Source organism: Pseudopodoces humilis, chromosome 9, assembly GCF_049639895.1.
Source record: "Pseudopodoces humilis isolate 2021_Gansu_Grassland_sample_001 chromosome 9, ASM4963989v1, whole genome shotgun sequence".
NCBI lineage: Eukaryota > Metazoa > Chordata > Aves > Passeriformes > Paridae > Pseudopodoces > Pseudopodoces humilis.
Genome location: NC_142208.1, coordinates 4,334,438 through 4,358,422, shown reverse-complemented (window position 1 = coordinate 4,358,422; position 23,985 = coordinate 4,334,438). Strand labels below are relative to the sequence as shown.

Genomic DNA, 23,985 nt, shown 5'->3' with positions numbered 1-23,985 from the left:
AGGCTGCTCCAAGCCCTGTCCAACCTGGCCTGGGACACTGCCAGGGATCCAGGGCCAGCCACAGCTTCTCTGGGCACCCTGCGCCAGGGCCCTTCCCTCTCTCAGAGGGAAGAATTCCTTCCCAATATCACATCTAACCCTTCTCTCCTTCATCCTAAGGCCATTTTGGTCATTTGTCATTCTGCAGTTTGTGTGTGTTGGTATTTGGCCAGCGCAGATGCACTGTGCCAAACCTTTAATGGTTTTTCACTGTAGATTCTCCTCTAACATGAGGCATTTAGGCTGGAGAGGCCACCAGGCACCTGCCCTTCCAGCAATCAGTGCTGGATAATCCTGCTGCACATTAATCAGGATGCTCTGAGATGGAGCAACTCATTTTGCTCCTGTGTCCCCTGCAGCGAGGCTGCTCTCAACATCCTGCCTCAAACTGCCTGTGGCTCTTTAATACATATTTATCCTGTGCCAACAGCCTTCATTTTGCTGAGGTTAGTTTATGTTTGCCCGTGCACAGTTGGTGTATGAAGAGAGCAACAGTCTCACCTTTAGGCCTTCGTGTTCTCAGATTTAAGAAGTTAAGCACATCCTGCCTTGTTTTGTTAAACTCTCTCGAGGTGTTTCTCCCCCTTTAATTCCTTCTCTTCACCACCTCTGCACTCCAAAAAGATTAATTTCAAGTACACAGCCCAGACAAGAGGTGGTGTTGGAGATAAGACCTCACGTTGCTCCCCAGGATCTCAGCAGACCTCTGGCCCTACCTGAAATCAGGCGAATGGACTTGGCAAAAAGCAGCAGCAAAACTGAGGATTAAAAAAGCATTTTGAAATGTGAACAGCTTGGGGAGGTGAAGCATGAAACTGTAAAATCACATACTTGGCATGTCATGCTCTATGTGTGGAGTCACCTGTAAGTATGATATCAGGGGTTTGATTAAATATTTTATATTATAAAAAGTAAAGCACCATATTTAATTGTTGTGCAAGATCCAGAACCAACTGAAGCAGTTCTACTTAGCTTCTACTTATCAGACATATATTTTGATCATATGAATGTATTATTTTAGATTTAGGGTTGTGTGATTTATTTTTTTTTAATCAATGGTAAATTTAGTGACTTTTGGTTAATCCCAGGTGTTAGGCCCATTGTGGTCATTCAGAAGCATTTTCCTGTTGTCCCCTGGACTGATCCTGTACTTTTCCACAGATAAATAATAGATTTAAGGAATCCAAAATGTGAACTGGCCTGTGATGCACTTTCTGATTTGATGTTTGAAGCTACTGCACAGTCTGTGAGACTGAGCCTCTGCTGACATGACTGAGAAGGTTCAGGGTTTTATCCTGAAGTTATCAGTGTTTGTCCACTGCCAGCTGGGAACAAAGCACTCCAGAGCCCTAAGGAGATGTTTCCAGTCTACTGAGTCATCTGCTTGTGAAACTCAGGATCAGGACAAGGCCCTCCAGGTTCAGGTTTTCACTAGACAACAATCATGTCTCCAGGTTTCATTTGAGATGCAGCAAAATGACACACTTTGATTATCTCCTGATGTCATGAAGTTTTCCACTTTCCCCTGGCACAATGACCATTCAAACACACTATGGAAATGTTCACATCTGACATCCTACAGGAATATTCCCATCTGACAGATGACAGGAGTGTTCACATTTGACATTTTCGGCTGCTTTTGCAGATGATGTTGTTCTCTGTGGGGACTTGTCCATCACTGGGAGCAGTTCAGGCAGCAAAAGCTGCGAGCTCAGCACAGCAGCTTTTTCTTGGCTGTGCCAGAAGAACTGCTCCTGCTGCTCCATGGATGTGGCTCTAATCTTGTGGGGAATCTCCATGCTCCGTGTGCATGGCCTGTCCTGGAATTACTACCAGGCTCTCTTGAGGTGTGCTTTGAACTGTGTGCTTCTGTCTTGGTGTAAATTATCATGTAGTCATGGAAGGGTTTGGGTTGGAAGGGTTTCAAAGCCCATCTCATTCCACCCCCTGCCATGTCAGGGACACTTTCCACTATTCCAGGTGCCTCCAAGTCCCTGAGTCCAACCTGGCCTTGGACACTTCCAGGGATCCAGGGGCAGCCACAGCTTCTCTGGGCACCCTGTGCCAGGGCCTGCCCACCCTCCCTCAGAGGGATGAATTCCTTCCTAACATCTCATGTAAAAAAGTCTTGGTTTCTGACTTTATTGCTGACCCATGGGTGCTCAAGCAGGTTTTATTGAGGCAGGCTTTAGAGGTAGTGCTATTTTGTGCACTCTCAGCCCTGGGTTGGAACTAAAGTGTAGTCACAGGGCTGGGCTGGGTGAATTTTAAAGCATCCTAAAAGAATCTGTCTGAATATGGAACTTCTGTATCTGTGACCTGTTTTGCAGAACTCCTAAACAGTTTTATTTATTATCCTAATCTGGTAGAGATGATTAATTTGCTTCAATACTATTATTTTTAAATGTGTGACTTTGATTTTAATGTGGGTTAGACCCTGGATTTTCATCTGAATTGCAACCTAGTCTACAACAGTGTCTGTGACAAAAGTTCAATATCTTATATGGCTTATTGTTTTTAACTTCTTCTGTAGCAACTTTTCATATTTGTTGCTAATTATCACTAAAATCAGTTCCATTAATGATTTTTGCTTAAATACACTTTCACTTCAATAATTTTCAGTGTGTTAATTGTTGTTCCAAGCTTAGATTTTTTGAACAAATATGTTTCCCTCAAACAATGTCTTAAAGTGTTCTCAGCTGTTGTTTTTTTAGATGTGGTTTTTCTGGCGTGTGTTTTTCTGTTATTTTCTTGCTCTTCAGCTCCCAAGTTGCCTTTATCTGAAAAACTGCAGCTGTTCTTAACACCAGCCCTGCCCCTCCTGTGAATGAGTACCAAACCCCTCCTGGAGAAAGGATGTGTATTTTGACTTTTGTATATTGAGAAAGCAGATTTGGAACAAACTGGGGAGGATTTCAGACCTACAGCTGCTCTGGACTTAGGTGTACTAAAAATGAAAGCAGGAAAGCTGCAGTATTTTCCATACTTGTTGTTTCAGAATCATGTTTCAATTTATGTATATGTTAATGGCTTAAACTGAGTTATCCTGAGAATTTTCTGATGTTAAAGTCCCTTTTGGCCTCCCACGTTTTACCCATCTGATAAAGAGTTTATTCCACCAAAATTGAAGGTGCCCACACTTGTTTTGAGAACTTACTTTTATTGTTGCTGTCTCCTTGGCTGAATGAACTCTGTTATATATTTTCTATTTCTGTATTGAACTGTGCTGCAGATGACAAAGCACAGCCTGCTCCTACCTCTACAATTTCTGCCCAAGTGCCCAATTCCGTTTTCTTCCAGTTGTTATTTTAATACCATTCAGTAACTCTTTATTTCCATAAATTCTCTGGGCTTGGTGATGTGCTGGCACCAGCTGCTGCCAGAGGTGCACAAGTGCCCTGACGAGTGCAACAGGGGTGGTTTGTGATGAGTTGTCTCCTCCTGACCTCAGCTGGGGAATTATTTCTAGCGGTGCTCTCCTCCAGGCCCTCTATTGTTTGCTGAGACAATGCAGCTGCACTGAAATACCTCTGTGCACAGGGCATTTTGCATTTCTTCAGCTGCACTCCCAAGGTAAAAGGAAAAGATTAAATTCTTCACAACTGAATTGTGGAATTCCAGAGAAAATGCCTATTTCATCTCCTCTAGCCTATCATCTGTCTATTAAAGGCACAGAGAACACAGCAGCCTCTCTTAGCCCTTATTCAAAACAACTAAGAAGAAACTAGAATTTTTTAAAGTGGAACCTGCCCTGCAACCATTTGAATTTTTTTGTTGTGGTTGTGGGGTTTTTTTTGTGGGTTTTTTTTTGTTTATTTTTATTTTTCTTTTCCTGGAGTAGCCAATAATTCCAGAAATCAGTGTCCAGAAAAACTGATTAAGAAACTATCTTACTCTTTGTGCTGCTATCAGCCAACACTGCGTTTTAAAACATGTTGTCTAATTTAGCATATTAAACCACAATATACATATTCTGTTCCTTTTAAGTCATAGAAAGGAAATTAAAGATCTCTTGAAAGATTTTTGGCCCTATTTCCACCAAGAGTTAAAAAACAATAACAATAAAGCTGCCAAAATGATACAGAGATCTTATCTCAGGCCTGACTGTTCCATTGGTTTCGATCAGCAATATTGGACATGTAGGGATTTTAGCTCTGTAATCATTTGGATTATGCCTGTTTTTTGTGAAAGCAAAATTGCTTCGTTTTTAGTCCACTTATGAATAACAAAAGACTGTGAAATCTCATTCATGGTGTTTGGTTTTCTTTAATGCTTATGTTGAAAACTTAGGGAAATTGGTATCTAGAGCTTATAATTAAAAATCAAATACAAAATTGAGTCTGCATCCTGCTGCAGGATTGATTCAAGTCAGTCATCCCTAATGATGGGGGAATGCTTCTGCCATGATTAGACAGCTTCAGGCTCAGAGGAAAACCCTTTAATTAGCTAGGAGAAGAAAAGCTGCTGTGGCTGAGGCTGTGCAAGGTGCTTAATTTGCTTACTTGTCTTTGGCTGCAGGTGCCACTAATGCTGAAAAAAAAATCTTGTTGAAGAAAAATTTCAGGGTTTGGGGCAGGGGTGTTAAAGAAAGTTTAAAATACTTCTTCAATTCCCATTTTTTAGTGTTTTGCCCTGTGGTATTAATCTATAAATACAATTATTTGTCTTTAAACATCATAATTGTCTCTCTTAGCTGTGATGCCTAAACTGACTTCCTTCATTTAACCTCAAAATAATTGTTCTGGTTATTCCCATGTTTTGATTGTTAACCATGGAATACATTGATTCCAGAGGTACTGCTGGTCATGGAGAGCAGATCATCTGATAAATTTTTTATGTCAGGATACATTTCCCAGGAATTTTGTTGGCTTCCTAAAAAAATATTTATCACCACATCAGTGATATTCCTCAGCTCTTGTCATCCTTTAAGACTGGGACTCTGTTTTCAGAACTCAAGCAAATACTGCCCTTTTTAGGGTGATTTTTTCTTTTAAATCAGCACAAGAGCAATGCAAGAATACTCATCAATTTAGAGCTTCCTGTCAGGTTTTATACACACTGCCTGAAGCATAAATCACTTAGAAATTCATCTTTCAGAAATCATTGCACCTTAAAGGAATATTTATCCTTTCTATGAGCTGGACATGAAAAGCCCTGAAGGAAAGCAGATGCTATTGGAAAGGCTTGATGAGATACCTGGGATTGCAGTAGAATGTGTTTTTAAAAATCAGATCAAATACTTGATCTTTAGCATTTTTAAGGTGGTCTGATAATGCAGACTTGCAGCTGGACTCATTTCTTATCTGTGCTACAATTTTTTTGTCCACCAGAGTGACAGCTGTACTTATTTTTTATAGCCATTCTGTACATCATCATTTATGTTTTGATTGTGTTATGTCTGAACACAGGGAGATAAATGGAAGCTGTTCAGAGGAGCACAGAATGAAGGTGGTGGTGACCAGTTTTATGGCATTGCTGGAAGCAGCACTTAAAGGGCATTACTGAAAATATGGGAGGTTTTGGACCTTTTTTCCTAGAATACAGCACCAGTACACCTGGGGTCTACCTTCCAGAACAGCAACAGATACCTATGTTCACCCCATCCTAAGGTGATTCTTGGGCTTTCCAGGTGGGCATTACTCTCTGTGACCAGGCCTTGTCCTGGTGCTGAAATTCCCTTATCATATGGACAAGTAACACTAGGAAATATAGCAGAAATTCAATCCCTTGCACCTCACTGTATTCTGGCCCTGATAGTACAATAGTGAGGTGCAAGACTAATGGAAAGATCAGAGGAAATATGGAATTTCAGGCCAGGGAATCTTGCTTGTTATGGGATTAGGCCCTGGCTTGGGCAGTGCTGGTGATGGAGGCTGTTGCTGGCACAGAACTGGGACCACTGGTGGATCCACCTGGGGGCTGAGCTGACCTTCAGTGGGACCTTTAGAGGCTGGAGAGTTGAATGGACAGAAACCTGATGAGGTTCAACCAGGGAAATGCAGGTCCTGCACCTGGGCAAGAACAACCCCCAGTGACAGCACAGGCTGGGACCTGGAGCAGCTCTGCAGGGAAGGACCTGGGGTGCTGGTGAGAGACGAGGTAACCATGAGCAGACAGAGTGTCCTTGCAGCCTGGAGGGCCAGTGGGATCCTGGGGACATCAGGAAGTATATGGCAAGTAGGTCAGGGAGAGATCCTGCCTCTCTGCCCTGTCCAGGTGAGGCACACCCAGAGTATTGTGTCCAGCTCTAGGCTCTGCATTTCAAGGACAAGGAACTACTACAGAAGGTCCAGCAGAGGCCACAGACATGATTTGGCGTCCGGAGCATCTCCCTGATGAGGAGAGATGGCAGGAGCTGGGCCTGGTCAGTCTTGAGAAGGGAAGGCTGAGGGGAAATCCAATCAATCCACACAGATATCTCCAGGGGATTGCACAGGAGGGTGCCAGGCTCTGTTCAGTATTGTCAGTGACAGAATGAGGAGCAGTGGCCATACAACACATGTTCCACTCCAACATGAGGAAGAACTTTCCATGGAGGGTGGCAGAGCCCTGGAACCGATGCCCAGGGAGAGTCTCCCTCTCTGGAGGCCACCCAAACCCAACTGGACGTGTTCCTGTGCCACCTGCTCCAGGTGCCCCTGCCTGGGCAGGGGGATTAGACTGGATGATGTCTAGAGGCCCCTTCCAGCTCCAGGTGTTCTGGGATTCTGGGAATATTTACTGTGACAGTTTGTGGCCCTGCAGTGGGCCCTGTATAATGCAGAACTGGTGGTTTTGTCTGATATTGCCCTGCCTTGTGCAGGGTGGGAATTCCAGGTGATTTTTACCTGCTAGCAGCAACAGCATTAATCCTTGTCTGAGCAGGGACTGGAACAGTTTCCTCAGGTGGTTTCAGTATGCTCTTGGAAATTGTCTTGGGTCCCAAGCATTTCAGGCTGAAGACACCAGGAATAAAGCCCCCCTCAGCATGGCCATGCATCATAGCACCTCTATTTCAGGCAGGGGCTGATTTTCCAGTTTGCAGGGGGGTCAGAGGGAACATCAGCACATCCTGGGGTCATCTCTGCATCCTCAGGGTTGGCAGTTCCTGCTGTCAACATCCTGTAATTAGTGTTTGGAAGCTGAATTATTTAGTGTTCTGTGTTTCATAGCTGCTGAAGGGATGAATTTTATTTACTGCCTCAGGAGCTGGTTATTCCGAGTCTGAGTAGATGGATATTCGTGGAGAGACCTCTTCACTCACTGCCCTTGCACTCCCCAGATTTGTTTCTCCTATCCAAGGAGTACATTCTCTTGGGAGAAAATAGGAATCTTCGTAGGAATTCCCTGTCTTAAGGTAGAGTCATTTAAACTGTGTTTAAAGGATGTAAAAAGGGTTGGGATTTTTTATTATCTAATCTTATATGGAGTGAAAACATTTTTATTATAAAATGCCGCACTGCCTTATCCCCTCTCACAATTCCACCTCTCCTGGGCCATTCTGAACAACAGGTTCTTCCCAAGTCTGAGGTCAATCAGGAGTCTGTGGGATTTTAGTCTTTCACTGGTTTAATGTCTCTCACAGGCACATTATTTTAAGTTGACACTACAAAAAAGTGAAAAGAAATTCTGTAAAGTCACAGAGTCACATAGTGACTCTGGATAATGCATGAGTTTTAATTCCAAATCTGTTTTTTATTTTTGTACAAGGCCTTAATGTTATTATTTAGAGCTATAAAGACATAGCTGACCTAGAATAGACTATATTTTAAATCTCATTAGGGAAAAAAATTTAAATATTTATGGTCTTGAATTAATTGGGTGATTAGTTTTGTTTTAAACATGACTTAGGTGACTCTACAATGACTTTGCAAAGAAAAGGTGATCCTGAGGTCCCTTCACTACCTGCAGTGTGAGGTCTCAGAAAGGTTTAGCAAAAAATTTAATTTTATTATACAGTTAAAAGTCACTCCAAATGTGAAGATTACATGAAACTCGTGTAGATCTTGTTTGCTTTTAATTTGAAACTGTTTTTTTAAAAAGTAGGCTTAGGGTAGCACTGTTTTCATGAGTTTTGGTTTTGTTTTGGTTGGTTTTTTGTGGTCTGGTTTTTGTGCCCATGGTCAAAACCCCTTTCTCAAAACACAGTAAGGAGAATCCATTTTAATAAGTTTATTTTTGTTGTGAATCTCATTATGTGTATTCAGCAGGCTGACTCCTACCTTTTTATTTGTTTTAGAAAAGAGCAGGGCAGATCTTTATTTTTTTAGTTTTTCAAAACACAGCCATGTTTATTAAAATTAATTAGAGTTGAAGGTCAGAGTGTCAGTGCTGCTGGAGTTGTTATGACACATTTTTAGGAGCTGAATCTCAGCAGCATTTAGGATCACAATCAGCAAAATTCAGTGAGAGGAGCTGAGAGAGGATGCTGATTAAACTTCTGCTCATGCTGTTGCTCTTGTGCTGATTTAAAAGAAAAAATCACCCTAAAAACGGCAATATTGCAGGGTCAGGAGTGGGACTGGATCCTCATGGGTCCCTGGCTACCCAGGAATCTGTGATTCCAGACAGAAATTCTCTAATTTGCCAAAATAAACAACCAAAAAATCATTCACTTCAGAGTCACTTGAGGGGTTTTTTTTAACTTTAAATCAGAATATATAGAAAATAAAATGTCAGGCAGGCTGAGAACGCAGCATTTCAAAGCCAGTGAATCAGGGAGGTTTGACCATTCCCTCTGCCTGGTTGTCTTGCAACGCCAACAGCACCTGGAATTTTGGATGGTAGAGGGAAGAGCTGCTCTCCAAGGCTTACACTGGATGTGGGCCTTACCTTACCTTCCTGCTGCTGGCACAAACACAGGGTGGTCCCTGGTCCTCTGATGTTCAAAGGGAGACATCAAAGACAAATCCCTCAGCTGGAACTTGGGGAATGCTGTTCTGCTGTCTCTATTAGGGCAGGAAATCAGATTTTGAAGAATCTGCTTGGGTTCTGGTCCTTTGGCTTGGAATTGAATTCCTACTGCTCATTTATGCACACAAAGGTCAGCAGATCATGAGGGGGCTGGCAGATTTAATTGGAATTTCTCTAATCTCTGAGAGTCCTTGCCTCACCTGAAACCACCCTGCTCCCTTCCTTGTCCTGAAAATCCTTCCTTTTTCCTCTGTTAAGGACATCAATGAACAAATTGGAAAATCTGTGTTGAGCTACTAATACATGAAAGATGTTAAAGAATCTTGGTTAATCAAGACAATGTATTCAAGTCTGTTAATACTGAAAGTTAATCTGGTGAGCATTTATAGGTTTTTGAGCTGGAATGGAAGCTGAAAATTAATAATTTTGTATTCAGAGTGTTTTCATGTGGTTGGGAATGGCACAATGCTACAAGAGCTGTACCGATTCTAGACTTGCTATTTATTTAACATTTGTTTAAGAAATAGGTTTGTATCAGGATTACATTAAAATTAGAGATGATTAGGTGAACTGTTATGCCAGTTATGGGAAATTTAAAAATAGCTTTGTGTATAATAAGCAACTTCATTATATTAATGCAAAATATTTTCCTATCATTAAAAAATTAAAGAACTTTGGAAATGTTATCTTAGCTCCTAGGGAAAAAATAAATCAAAATCTTACTTTTTTGGTTATTGCTTTGTTTTTAAATTAACTGTTACCTACAAAGTATTTTTAGAGCATTTCACTGATCTCAGAGAGAAATACTCTAAAAAAATATCATCCAGCTTGAAGGGAAATAGCCATTTGAGTTATTTTATATCCCTTCAGCACCTAATACTAAATTAAATTATTAATTTGTCAGAAACAACTACACAGCAGTGCTACACTGCTCCTGCCAATTTTGATTTCCTCAGAAAGTGCATTGCTGCTTTCACTTGGAAAAAACCAAACTGTGCTTGCTGGAAATAGCAATGAGATGCGCAGATGAGAGGGATTGTCATGGGAACGTTTTATCATCCAAGGGAAGCAGCTCATGATCCTGCTGTAGTTTCATTGTGTGGACTGAGAGTATTCATTACTTCCCTGCCCTTCCCACAACCAGGAGAGTGAAGCCGTGTCTGACTGGGAGGTTTCAGGGATAACAAGGCCACACACAAAAATAAATGATAATTTTTTTCCAGGGGGAGGGGAGGTGAGATTGCTTTGTGTCCAAGCACAGTCATGCTGAAATCTGCTTTTTGTTCTATTTTCTGCCTCTAACATTTCATGGGGATTCCTCAGGAGCAGCGTTCTATCAAAGGGCCACCACCAAGCAGCGTCAGGAGTGATTTTGGTGTCATCAAAACTCATCTCCTACCTTGAGTGTTTCCTCATAGCCAGATCCCCACTACTCTGGGGCAGAGCCTGACTTACAGATTTATGAAGTTATTTAAGGTTTGTACAAAAGCAAAACAAACTTTGCTTCTCGTTCCTTCCTCAGCCTGGTTATAAATGCAGCCAGTGCCCGTCAGAGGGCAAGAGAGGGAGAGTATCAGGATGCTCCTGCTTATAAAACTGCAGCCTAGGAAAAGCCAAATGAATAAAGAGAAATCCTTTGGCCCTGGAATTCCTTCTAATTCTCAGTTCTAGTGAGCTTTAGTCACATACCTGCTTGTTCTGTGTGCTTTGCCTCATCCAAGCACAGTTACCACAGCATTAAATATTGTCTGTGTGCTTATGAATGTATAAAATAATGGGAGAAACAGAATTATGACAGTGAGCCATGGATGTATTTTGGAAATCATACACAAACACAAGGAACTATCAATCTAGTCCCACAACAGTTTTCAAATTTATTGAGCCTGTGTTCTGAAAATTTTAAATGAACTCATGTATTTTAAATCACCGTGTTTGGCACAGCTAGGCTTGTTTTGTTGGTGGTGTGGTCAGATGACCTCAGAAAATACTTATTTTGAAGTGTATTTTCTCTTGCTGAAATCAAGGCTGTTACTTGAAGGATAGGTAGGAGAATATACTCAAAGGCATTAGTTATAAATCAAACCAATCTGCAAAGCCTTGATTTATGCACGTCAAATTAACTTCTCCAATCTTACAGTAATTTATCTCAAACATGAGACTTCTATAAAAAAGGGAAATGAAATGTATTTGTGCTGTGCACTCAAGGTAAAATTTTTGAATCAGTATTAATCAGGAGCAATGTGTTCCAGGATGAAAGGAACGTAATTCAGCAGATTCCTTTGGAGCAGCAGTTGTTCTCCTGGCTGACAGAAGGACCAGAAAAAATGGTAAGAAAACTTCTCTTAGCTGGAAAGTGTGTCTTCAATTCTCTCCCTCTCTCTTTTTCCTTTTTTTTTTTCTTTTTTTTTTTTTTTTTTAATTCGCTACATTAATAATCTGAAAATGCATATTGGGACTTTTGATGGTGAAGTGTTGAAAAGATAAAACAGGTAAAGATTAAACTGTTTAACTGGAATTGTGTAATAGTAAAGAAAGTGTGATGGTTTATTGCCTCCACAGGTATAACTAATGTGTCATTTCTGCTGTTCTGCATGTACAAAAAATAGTTCTGGTGTCTGGGATAGATTTATTATTCTTCATTGATTGCTTCATTCTGTAGCAGGAGGTTTCTGGCAGTAAAGCAGCAGAACTGACACATCCATCATGATGTGTCGGAGATGTGTCAGAGATGTGTCAGGACTGGGGCTCTTTTTTGAACTTTACTACTCCTGAAAAATGTAGCTGAGCATTATAGGCAGAAGTATGACATTTCCAAGATGAAAATCAATCTTTTTTTATGTGGTGATTCTCAAAGCAGACTTGAGTTTTGATTGCACAAGGGGTGGTTTCACATATTGGGGTATACAACAGGGACACCAAATAATTTGGGTAACAGACCTGGCAGGTGTTCTGTAATGAATATAAATTGGAGAAATGATCATAGAAGAGATACTCAAGTCAAGATAGCACAGAAAACATCGATCTGCTGCTGTCACAGCTGGGGACCTGAAGGTGTTTCTTTTTGGTTTGTGTATTTTCTTGTATTTCTCTTTAAAGCTGGGGATTAACCAGGTAAATACAGCCTGCTGTGAATTTATATTCCATATTATACCATATTTAGTGGGGGAGGGGAAAAAAAGCAGAATTGTTAAAATTAATTGCTAAAAACATGCAAAGCAATGAGAGGTCCTAATGTACAGGAAGGGAGAGCAGATGAAACCCTCTGAGCTTTAAAATGAATGCTAAAAAATGTTCAAGCAATCTATATAATTGTAAATACCTTAAAAAAAGTAAAGTCATTGTGTCACAGGTCCAAGGGCTCAGCACCTGGGCATTATGGTGTTATTGGAGACAAAAAAGGAGAGTTTTGTGCTGGCAGCTGTGTCTAGAGGCAGCAGAAATCTGAGAAGGGCAGCACGGAGCCACAAAAAGCCAGACAAGCACAAATATTTTAGATTCTGGGAGTGTGATGATAAAATATTTGATGTTGGATTGCTTCCCTGGGAAGATGTTTGGAAATAATGAGCAGAGCAGTCTTGTTCTCTCATATTTTTTATTCAGAGAAATATCTAAATAAATAAGATTATGATGTGATACTCATTTGTCCCCTTCCAAGAGGAAGGAGCATGGAAATTCCATGTAGTAGCCACTTTCAAAGATCAGTTCAAGATAATCAGTTGCTATTGAAATTAGGAGGTTTCAGCTTGGTTGTTTCTAAATTTAGCCACTCAAATGCATGCTAATTTTCCCCCAAAATAATGCTCTGTCAGCCACAAAACACTGACTCAATTTTGTCAAGGAGTTTAGCAAGGCATGACATGCATAACTAGGCAAAGAACAGTTTCATCCCTTTGAGTTTCTAACAATTATTTAATTTAGGAAAATCAGCAAAAGTCCCTAGAGCACACGAGTAGTCTGAAGTTTAAACAAGATGACAGCTAAGATGGATCGATAATTTCTCATCCCTACAGTTACTAATAATAAGGTGACGAAAGAAATATTGGCGATTTCCAAGCTAAAGGCAAAGAAAGAAGCAAATCCACTCTGCTCCAGAGTGGACTCCATTAACACAGATTGCCTTCAGCCCATTAAGCCTCAGCACTCAGCTGCTTCCAGCAGGAGTTTGTTTCTAAAACTCTGGAAGCCAAGGAATTAAACCCCACCTGAGTTTTAAAAGCATGTTTTCTGAGCCTTAATAGAATGACACTTTGTCTTACTTCTGTGTCTCCAGTCATGCAGGAAATTAGAGGTCTGGCTTCTTCCTGCAGACTTTGGGTTTCAGGCTTCAGGCTCAATTTGGCAGCATATATTGCTCAAATTGGCTTGTAAATGAGCTATTTGTTTCTAAAGTACGACTGATATCAACTTGCTTACAAATACTTGCGACATGGACATGTCTCTCATTTGATTCTGTAATTATATGATGGTTTTTCTTGTCAAGAGAGCTCAGAAACTTAATATTGATTTATGTTCCTGAGTTTCCAAAACTACAATGTGACATTGTTGAGCACATTTTAGAGCGGCCTTTTTTCTCCCCTCTAATCTTGTACATGCCAAGCTTGAGCTCATTTGGGACTGGAATGATCTCAAAAATCATTTAACCCTTGTGTGGGTGTGGTGACAGTGGCATGGATGAAGATGATGTCATTGAGGTGTGTGATTTCTTTATGGTTATCTGTTTGCTATGGAATGATATTTTCAGTCAAGGCCCTGAATAAACTCAGCATGAGAGTTATTAACATTCCTGTCTCCTGGGTGTCCTGTGAGGCTTTATCTTCTCCTGAAAAGCAGGAGGTGGACAGGGATGCTTGCTTGCCTGTGTCCAAAATGCACTGGAGGTGCTGCAAAGTGTTTTGCTGACACTCCAAAGTCATCTAGACCTTGAAGGGATCTGTCTATGCCTTCTCAGTAAAATGAGTTCCTCAGTGATGCCCAAAATGTTTTTAAAATTTGTCATGGTTTTAGCACTAGCTAAAAATCACCAGGAAACTTACTCATTTCTTGCTATGAGATATGGATTAGGAGAAGGGAGAAACAGGCTTAAAACTTAAAAGGAATAAAGAAAGTTTATTAACAGAACTACAAGAAACCAGAATAAAACCTCCAGAAACCCTTTCTCCCCAGCATCCAACCTTTCCTTTGTCCAGCTGACAACACAGAGGCAAAACTTGGTGGTTAAAGCAGTCCCAACTATACAATAGTCTTTTCATTAGTCTTTGTAGAGAGAGGAGTTCTTGTCATTCCATGGGGAGTTCTCCACAAGAAAACAGTTTTCTCATGGCTTTTCATTCCCATGATAGCTGCCCAGAAGAAAATTCTCTGCCATCACGCCCTCCTCCCATTTTCACACCACTCTGAGCTGTGTCCATGGGCCATGAACTCAAGGGGTGTTATTTTAAGGATGAGTTATTCAAAGGCAAAGGCTCTCTTCATCTGTCTCTGTGATCATCTCTGGGAACAGAGGTTTTCTCTTTTTTCTCCTGGGGACCAAGGGTCTTCATCAACTCTCACTCTCTCTCTCTGTTCCAGCACCTCATGGGATCACAACTACTCCACAATCTGCTCAGCTTCATCAATGGATAACTTTACTCAGATCTACACTTTGAAATACTTCATTGCCCCCCAAATACTCTTTCATTAATTAAAGGAGTTTTTCAGAACATTATTGTCTATCTCCACGGCCTTACCAAAATAATATTTCAGCTTATTAAAGCATCTCCTCATTCTCTTTCCATCTGAGGCTCAACTCTTTCTTTTACTGATTTTGATGGTTTATGTTGTCTCTTTACATGTTGATCACTCTCGCTTTCCTCTCTCTGGAAAGGGATTAAATCTGCAAGTCTCATCTGGGTAGTGAAAGGGTTAAAATCTGGCCCACACCATGGCAGGTACTCATGGTATCGGATTTCAGGTGTCTCTCTCTCAGCCCAGCAGCCGAAGGGAAGGAGCAGAAGGAGCAGGCAGTCAGGCAGTTCTCAGCTTAGAGCTGTCTGTGCAGGCCATACTGAGGAGGGGGGGCTGCTCTGCGAGTGTCAACAGCCCGCCGGGGGCCCCCTGGGAAAAGCTTCGTGCACCCTGCTGGTATGGGACCCGGAGGGCTTCCAGGAGAAGACAGCACCACAGCACGGCCTGGCCCGGCCTGGGGCTGACTCCCCGCAGCCTCCATCCCCCACCTGGGAGCCGCTCTTCCCCCAGGCTGGACAGGCCGCGAGGGATGGGGGGCAGCTGCACTAGAGCTCTGTTACCTTTCAAGGCCGGAAACAAAAAGAGCCAGAAGCTCCCTGGCTCAAGTTAAAAATGTAGTAGTCACAAAAGTAATCTCACTTTTCAATGGTCAAAAATACTGTCAGTTCTCAGAACTGGCCAGCTATTGGCCAAGTCTCAGGCAGAGAAGAAACTCCCAACAACCTCTGTCAAAACCCTCACATTCCTGGGTGTTTATCATGCTCTTTTTTTTTTTTTTTTTTAAATGCCAACCCACTACAAAATTAAAATTAAAAAATGCCAGGTTTTGATGGAATAAAAACTCAAATGTTCAGTCTTTCTTGATGAACAAGGGGAAAAAAAAGTAAAAAATTGAGGGACTATCTTCCCACCTGATCCATTCTGGGACTCTATAATTCTGATTAGTAGATTCTGTGTTGTAGTAATACATTAAGGGGTAACTACATTTAAGGAACACAGTGGCGTGTTTGTTTTCTGTCAGGTTATTCCATTATATTTGCATTCCAGACCAGATGTAGAGGCCCAGGCAAACTGCATTCTGTGCCCTAAAGTCTCTGTTGAAACCAGTGCATGACAATTCCCCATTTCAAAGGAGGCTGCCATTGAGCTGATGCATTTAACATATATAAATGCACAAACCTGGTCCAAATTTTCAATTCATTTTCATAGCAAAACTAAAATCATGATGATGAGAGTTGATTCCACCTTTTGCATTAAAAAATTGATGGGAATATTCTGGACATTAAATTCTCCTGGAATTTATTTTGAAGCATGATGCATTATTTGAGAGACAGTTTGTGGGATGTGGAAATGAATTTTTGACACATGTTGACATTGTGATCAGAGCTCTCAGTTTCCCAGGATGAAATTAAAATGAGGTGCTGATCCAGCAGTGACTGGATCAGGTGGACTCTCTATCATGGACACTTTTGTCTGTGTGCTGAACCTGTACTCCCCAGTCACTGACACACAAGGAAGTATGGGATGTAGACAGGACATTGGGCTATTTTGTTTTGTTTCCATTGGGAGATTTTTTTGTTAACTCAGTGTTAACCATTCAAATTTATTCAGCTCAGTATGAAGAGGTTTTAGGACTGCTGTGCTCACCCCTTGAGTTTCTTTAACTCAGAGAGGATAATTCCTGTCAGCTGGAAGGTTTGAGTAGCTTGAGCAACACAACTTTCCTCTGAGGGCTGGTTGCTAGTGAGTTGGATGGCAGTGGTGGGTTGAAGTTTTAAGAGGATCATCAGAAGCATAAGGTGAGGAGGAATCCAGCAGAGAGAGATGTTAAGGTGGGAAAAGCTCATGGAGCATTCCCAACTGCCTTGTCATGGGGACAACCCATGAACTGTTCATTTATTTGCTATTTGATGAGTGGAGCAGCATTTCTGCACTTTCACAGACGAACTGGTGTCAGAGGGGGTTGTTTATCACCAAATTTTTGTCCTTGTGGAGAGAGCCAGGCACGGGTTTAAATTGATCCATTTGTCAGAGGGGCACATACCTGAAGAGAAGTGTTCTGGCTAGACTGCTTTGGTCAGATAAAACAGGCCTCCTGCTGGAATGCTGACCATGTGCAACTGTTCTTTCCTAGTTACTCATGGCTGGGAAGTGCAGGATATACACCAGAAGCAATATCTGTTCAACTTTTCTATCCAAAACCCCCTCCCAGATATGCCTTTAACAACTCTTTAATTCTGAACCATTTCCACCTATGATAAAATTGCATTAATTACTCATATTCCTGAATTTGCTTTGCTATGAAACAGAATAAATTTTCTTTGTGTTTTTGCACAGCACTCTGGAACAAACAAATCCAGGACCTATAGTGTTTGTGTCATCACAGGAGATGTTTGAAGCACGGGCTGAAGCAGCAGAAGTGTTCTGCACTCACTGGGGGTGCATTTGTGCCTTGAGGATTGCAAAGAGAGGATGTTTACCCATTCTGTACTGACAGATTTGCTGGCAGAAATATGTAGGGTAGGTTCAGTGATGCTGTCACCCTTTAAGTTCATTTAGGAGAGAGTGTGGGCCAGCAGGGGCCCTTTGCTACCTATTGTAAACAAGGGGGAGTGCTAGATTTTCCTTCACCCACCCAGAACAGCCTTTCTGCAACAGCATCCGAGTCCCCTTATATCTGTAACCATGGAATGGTTTTGGAGCTGTTTACACCTCCAAAGCAGACTGTCAGAGGTGTGGAGGAAGGGAAAGTGTTCTGTTTCCCCCAGTGGTGTTTTGAGACAGAAGGGGTGGATTGTTAAGAGCAACCTAAAGCTTCCACAGTGTCATTTACCTGTTCTTGAAGAAAATTAGTGTGCGACAGTTGACTGTGGACCTAGAAGGCCAAGGGGCCCTGGGCAGCCATGGGGTGGCCACAGGCCCAGGGCAGGGCCCATCCCCTGGGTTGGCCCTGCTGAGGGACCTCAAGGGCTGGGTCCAATTCTGGGCCCTCCTGGCCAGAGAGCCCTGGAGAGGCTGGAGTGTGTCCAGGGAAGGGAATGGAGCTGGGGAAGGGGCTGGAGTCCCAGGAGCAGCTGAGGGAGCTGGGAAAGGGGCTCAGCCTGGAGCAAAGGAGGCTCAGGGGAACCTTCTGGCTCTGCACAACTCCCTGACAGGAGGGGACAGCCAGGGTGGGTCGGGCTCTGCTGCCAAGGAACAGGGACAGGACAAGGGGAAACGGCCTCAAGCTGTGCCAGGGGAGGCTCAGGTTGGACACCAGAAGGAATTTCTCCATGGCAAGGGAGCTCAGGCCTTGGCAGGGGCTGCCCAGGGAGGTTTGGAGTCCCCATGCCTGGAGGTGTCCAGGGAAGGGCTGGACGTGGCACGCAGTGCTCTGGGCTGGGGACAGGGTAGGCATCGGGCACAGCTTGGACTCCATGGGCTGGGAGGGATTTTCCAGCCTCAGCAATTTTTGACTCTACAGCAGGGCTTCTGTGGTAATGAGGAGTTTGGTTTTCACAATTGAAAAGAAATAGTGTGTTTTTCAAAGCCAAAAATAGTTCCAGACTTGGGATCAATAGTAAAATTTTTTCATGTTCCTTTAATACAGGGAGGCATCTACCTTTTGGGTTATTGGTACCTTTACATTTTAATTTCTGAATTTTACTTGAGTTTTCTTTCAAAGACAGGTTGGATGGGGCTCTGAGCCTGTTCTAGAGAGTGACATCCCTGCTCTCAGATGGCAGGGGGGGTGGAATAGGAGACTTTTAAAGTGCCTTCCAAATGATTCCAGGATTCTATAATTCTAATCTAGTGTTCCATCTTGCCAGAGAATAGCTGGTGAGTCAGAGGTAAATATTGGCAAGCTTTCCATATGCCACAGTGTAATAATTTATGCTTGAAACAAGCTTTTGGATAAAGATCTCCTTTTTGAAGTTACAGCTACTTCTCACTGTAAAATGGGGAAGGGGAGAGGAGAGAGTGTGTATATCCCCAGCTGGAGGAACAGCTTGTGCAGTTTGCTTGGGTTTAGGGGGTTTTGCTGCACAGACAATTCTGCCCATACAGTTACAGACTGGTGCCAAGGAGTAGCAGATACACTTTTCCATCTCTTTTTTAAGAGATTTGGGTTTTAAGAACCCAACAGGTTTGTGTTATTGAACCTATTAAAAAAATATGTCTTGTCCCTAATGAATGTTTCTGATTCCTTCAAGGTTATAAGGACATGGTTTCAAAGTATGAATCATTCTGTTGAGGGTTGTCTCAAAATTGGATGCAGATTTTGTCTGTTATGAAATTCAGAAATCTCTTAAATTAATCTAAATTTATTTCTTAAACACATATGTATGTATAACATACATGTTATTAAATATATTTGCCTAATACATTTTGCACAGAGAGTTTTAATGTTGACTGACCATTTATACCCTCAGACTCCCTACCATGGCATCTTAGAGAAGACTAACTTAAAACTTAATTCAGTCCCAGTTTTTATAAAGGATAAAAAGAAAAACAACTTTTTCTATGCCTGATGTGAAATTTTCTGCATTGCCTCAGCTTGAGGTTTACTGATTTCCACATCTGTGATGTCACGAGTGGAGACAGGCACCTCATCATCAACAGTTCTGTAGCACTGTGACACTAGGAGAGGTTCAAATAAGATATGAGGGGGAAAAAATCTCACTGGAGGGGAGTGGTCAGGCACTGGAATAAATTGGTCAGGCATTGGAATGAGTTTCCCAGGAAGGCGGTAGAGTCACCATCTCTGGAAGCATTAAAAAGTTTTCTGGATGTGGCCCTTGGGATGCGATTTAGAGGCGATGCTTGTGGTGCAAGGGAACAGCTGATGATCTTGAAGGTCTCTCCCAGCCTGGATGGTTCTCTGTTTCTGGAAGCTGTGACATGAACTTGTCAGATTTAATTTGGATTAATTCCTTCCGCTCCCAGGAGATCTGCTGTGTGTCTGGGTGACTCCGCTGGCGCTAGACAGATTTCCACACCCAGATGAGGAAAAGTTATAAAAAGCAGTGTAAATCCTGAGCAACTACTGAATCTGTACAGCTCCCAAATGATCCCAGTGATCAGGCCACTAGAAAGATTTGGTGAGCAAGCTTTTCCTTCTGTTTCTCAGGCAGCTTACTGATTGTGCCGAGCAAAGCAATGTTTTTAGGAGTGTGATTTCTCAAGGGCTCTAATTGCTGTGCAAGAGGGATATTGGATGTAATTGTAAAACTGCTTATTTATAAATTAATGTTATCTATTCAAAATTAGTGTTGAGGAGGGCTGATTGCCATTCCAGTCAGTGGTAATACGTTCCTTGAGAAGTCGTTAGTCATACTTTATTTTTCATTAAATTGCTAATTTTGGTGGGTTTTTTTCCATGTGACAAATTTTCTTCATATTTCAGGTTCAACTTCACCTGAGTTTAACCCATGACCCAATGCTTCATGCATTAAGCATTGGAATGGGCTGCCCGGGACAGTCCTGGAGTCACCATCCTGGAATTGTTCAAAAAATGAGAGGATGGGGCTCTTTCTCGTGTGGTTTAGTGGCCATGGAAGAATTTGGTGAAAGGCTGGACTGGATGATCTTGGAGGTCTTTTCCAGCCTTATTGATTCAATGATTGCATGACTGTGGCATCACTTCAGGTGATTTTGCTGTCATGTTTTCTGTTTGCATATCTTTCTTTCCCTTGCAGCACAGACGAAAAGCTAAGGCAAAGCCCAGACTAAATGGATCACTCTCAATCTTCCTAACAAAAGGGTGAAGAGAGAATAGCAGAAAAAAAGACATTGCTGCACTCATAACTTTTGAAGCTGCTGCTTCTCTTCAAACTGGAATGTTTTCTATTTAAATATTTATTTTCATTGCTCATGATAACTGAAGCTGTCCTTACGTGGGAGCATTCACCAGGATGAAGCATGAAAGTTCAAACTACTTTAAAGTATATTATCTCCTTGTGCTGTGGTGGAAAAATGTCCATCTTTAATCAAATTACACATTATCTTTTGTTGCAGGCAAGTAGCTCCTCAGAAGAGACAGAGATTGGAAAGATTATTAAAGAAACCTATTCAGTAGCAGTCCATGGTCATGTTTAAGACCAGACTGTGGTTTAGAACCCAGTAAATCTTGACTCTCATCCTGTTAAACATGGCAGCGATTGGATTTACACTTCCTAATATCAGGAAAAAATTAATTCAGGAAGAAGTAATGGTGTACATCCATATATTATGTCACATATATTACATTATATCCTGTATATTATATTAAAAATGTGATAGCAGGGAGAAGAAGAGCAAGCATGTGGTGCTGGTGTATGAGTACAGTAAGAAATAATGGAAATAATGAAAACAGACAAATTCCATCCTAAAAAAAAAAAGTAGTGCTGGAAATTAGGTTACCAGCATTGCCTTGATTCATTGAATTGCCTGTGGTCAAAACATTCAACTCCAATATTTAAATACCTAAAACTGGACATAAAGGGAAGAAATACCTGATACCTAACTAGCAATTTTATTTTTCTCTAAATGCAACCAATTCAACTTAAAATCTTTTAACCCCAAGTTGTCTTATATTGAAATGTGGGCAGGGATGTTCAAGTGCAAGTAGCTTCTATTAGTGTGTGGGTAGAGAGTTCCTTTCCAGTTGCTCTTAAACAGGCAAGAGTTTAATACGTATTAAGGGATGAAATAAAAGTGCATGAGAACACCTGAAAAAAAACCACAGATGACTTCCAGAAAGAAGCAGAAATACCTCTGAGTGTCATCTATTTCCTGCATTTTTCCAAGAAGTGAAATGGAGATGCATGAGACAGACACACCTATAGCTCATATGTAGAATTTTGGGGCAGAATCAGAGCACTAAAAGCAGGGAACTCCTTCCTTCTGCTGCAGTTTTCCAGAAGGAATCCTCTGGGCTGTAATCTGCTAGAGAAGAAATGGTCAAGGAATGGAATATGTTAATTTTGTATGAATTTCCCCAAATTGTCTTGGTTAAAAAATCAAGGACTGTGTGAGTCTAGTTTTAAACAGAGAACTCATTGCCTTCTTGAGGCAGAAACTCTGGGGTCAGGTGGAAAATGGAGCTCCTGTCTACTAAGGATGTTTTGTTTTAGTGTAGACATTGAAAAATAAGAGACCAGCTTAGTAATATAAAATTATCAGGCTAATCTCTTAATTAGACAAGTGGAGTCCCCATCCCTGGAGGTGTCCAAGGAAGGTGTGGACAAGGTACTCAGTGTTCTGGGCTGGTGACAAGATGGGGATTAGGCTGGACTCCATGGTAGTCCTTTTTCAACCTAAATGATTCCATGATTGTAAAACCATTTGCAGTTCCTTTTCCTGTTCGGTTTTTTCCCCAATATACTTTATTTCTGGAATATTTATTTTATAAAATCTGTGCACATTTTCCTTTATAATCTCTTGGCATTTTACAAATTATATGTGGTACAGACACCAGTTAGCTCACAAAATTTTAGCTATTTTAGGGTATTTTGTTTATTAAAGATCTCTGGTTTGGACAAAATACAATGATTACAGAAGTCTCTGAGGATTCAAGGAAATGAAAGCAGCATATGAGTAGGCTTTTCTGATAAAGCTAGAAAATTACTCAAAATGGTTTGAGCCAGAAATGTATAAAAATTACTAGATTTTCTGGGGTTTGTGATTTTGGTGGCCTGACTCTCTTTATCTGATGTTATTTGGTGTTATAGTTGGTGTGTCCTTCTGCCATGTTAGCATTTATTTATTAATTTGAAAGAGAAGTATTTTTCAGGACTTATGATCTGTCATGTTTTAAATCTAATAATACTTTTTATTTACCCCGGGTTTCTATGTCTTCATCCCACTCAATTTCTATCTCTGATTACATCATCACCTCAGTTTTTGGTCTTGTAGAGAGAGAGCTTTTGTCGATGAGCTAAGCTATATTGATGACAGATATACTGACGGGCAAAAGTTCTGGAGAAAAATCCAGGAATTCTAACGTCTTCAATTCTGTTATTAAGGCCTGTATTTTATTAAGTCATATACTCAAGTGCTAAGTACAAACATGCAAGAATAACTGTGTTACAGGATGATGAGTGTGTTAAATGAAAGACTTTAGCTGTAATTGTGTCCAAAACACTTTTTGATCGTGAGTTCCTGGTTGCCTGCTGAACTTTCAGGTGTGTGGTAAGGTAGAGTTTATCATAATCAAAAATACCACTTCATTTTGAAGTACATGAGTATTTTTCTTGAAAATTATAATCTTGTTGTGATATGTCACAGGAAATTTGAGTACCTGTAGTTAACAGGATCAGACCGAGGGAATATGAAAGGAAGGGGGAGATGGGACATAAAATCAGAATATGTGATGAAAATAACTGCAACTAAGCAAAAAGATAAAAGGGGAAATGGCATATGATTATAGAAGAAAAATGGATTAAAAATGAAATAGACTCTGGCCTGAGAAGTCCCTGACCTGCAAACTTTAGGAAGCCAGGAGTTTCTTTGGGTGAAACAAAAGGAATTTTGTCACAGGAATTTTTCATTGAAAGGATTCTCACCTGATTTTCTGTGGTCAGAGTCTGAGTGACACAAACAGTGGGAGAAAAGGAATAGAAAAATAAATTTAGCCCTTGATGTAGGGATTGCTTAGGGAGAGATCTATATGCAAAACAAACTGGTAAATAAAGCAGGAGCTAAATAACAGAAGAGATGGAGTAATAGAAAAAGTAATTTGCATTATGAAATCAGGAGTAAATTAGGAGTGTTTGTTTAAATGACAAATGTTGACATTAGATTGAGGGGAAAAACCTGAAACAAAATATTCCTTGAAGGAAGCAATCAGTGTTGGGCTTAAGCACCCATGAACTGTTTTGGCTCATGCAGCTTCATGCCTTAGGAAATCTTTTCCTTCTCAGATAATCAGGAGCAGCCACAGCTGTGGTGCGACAGTGCAAGAGCACCTCCTCCATGTAGGAACTCCAGGGAGACCCGTTGATAGTGTATTTCCCTATAGAAACTTCCAAAATCCCAATAAAAATCCCAGCCAAACTACAGTACCAATGCCATAATTTTTTCTTCGTTTTTTCACTCCACACTTTCTCATCTGTGACAAAGCTTTTCCCTCTCTGATTTAAGTTGGAATTTGATCCTTTAGGGAAGACTTTGGCTGCACAGATCAGTGTCTGGATTTGAGGTCAGCTCCACAGTGGAAAGAACAAGGAAAACGAAGTTAAAAGGACCAGCAGATTTCTGACCCTGTGGTTGATTGTGAGGAGAAGTGTCATGGCAGCAAAAGTCTGAGGGCAGGTGAGCAGCTTTATCCAGCAGAGGTGACTTTTAACTGAAATCCTGGGATTTATTTTC

General features: G+C 41.2%; 1 protein-coding gene across 3 annotated transcripts in view; it reads left to right on the top strand.

The window, feature by feature from the left end:
* Positions 1-23,985, top strand: part of PCDH15 (protocadherin related 15) — a 665,923-nt gene that overhangs the window by 159,143 nt on the left and 482,795 nt on the right. For all 3 annotated transcript variants that reach the window (XM_088059571.1, XM_088059572.1, XM_088059570.1), the window contains exon 3: positions 11,181-11,258. The gene's annotated coding sequence lies outside the window, so the exon portion shown is untranslated. The remainder of the gene's footprint in view (positions 1-11,180; positions 11,259-23,985) is intronic.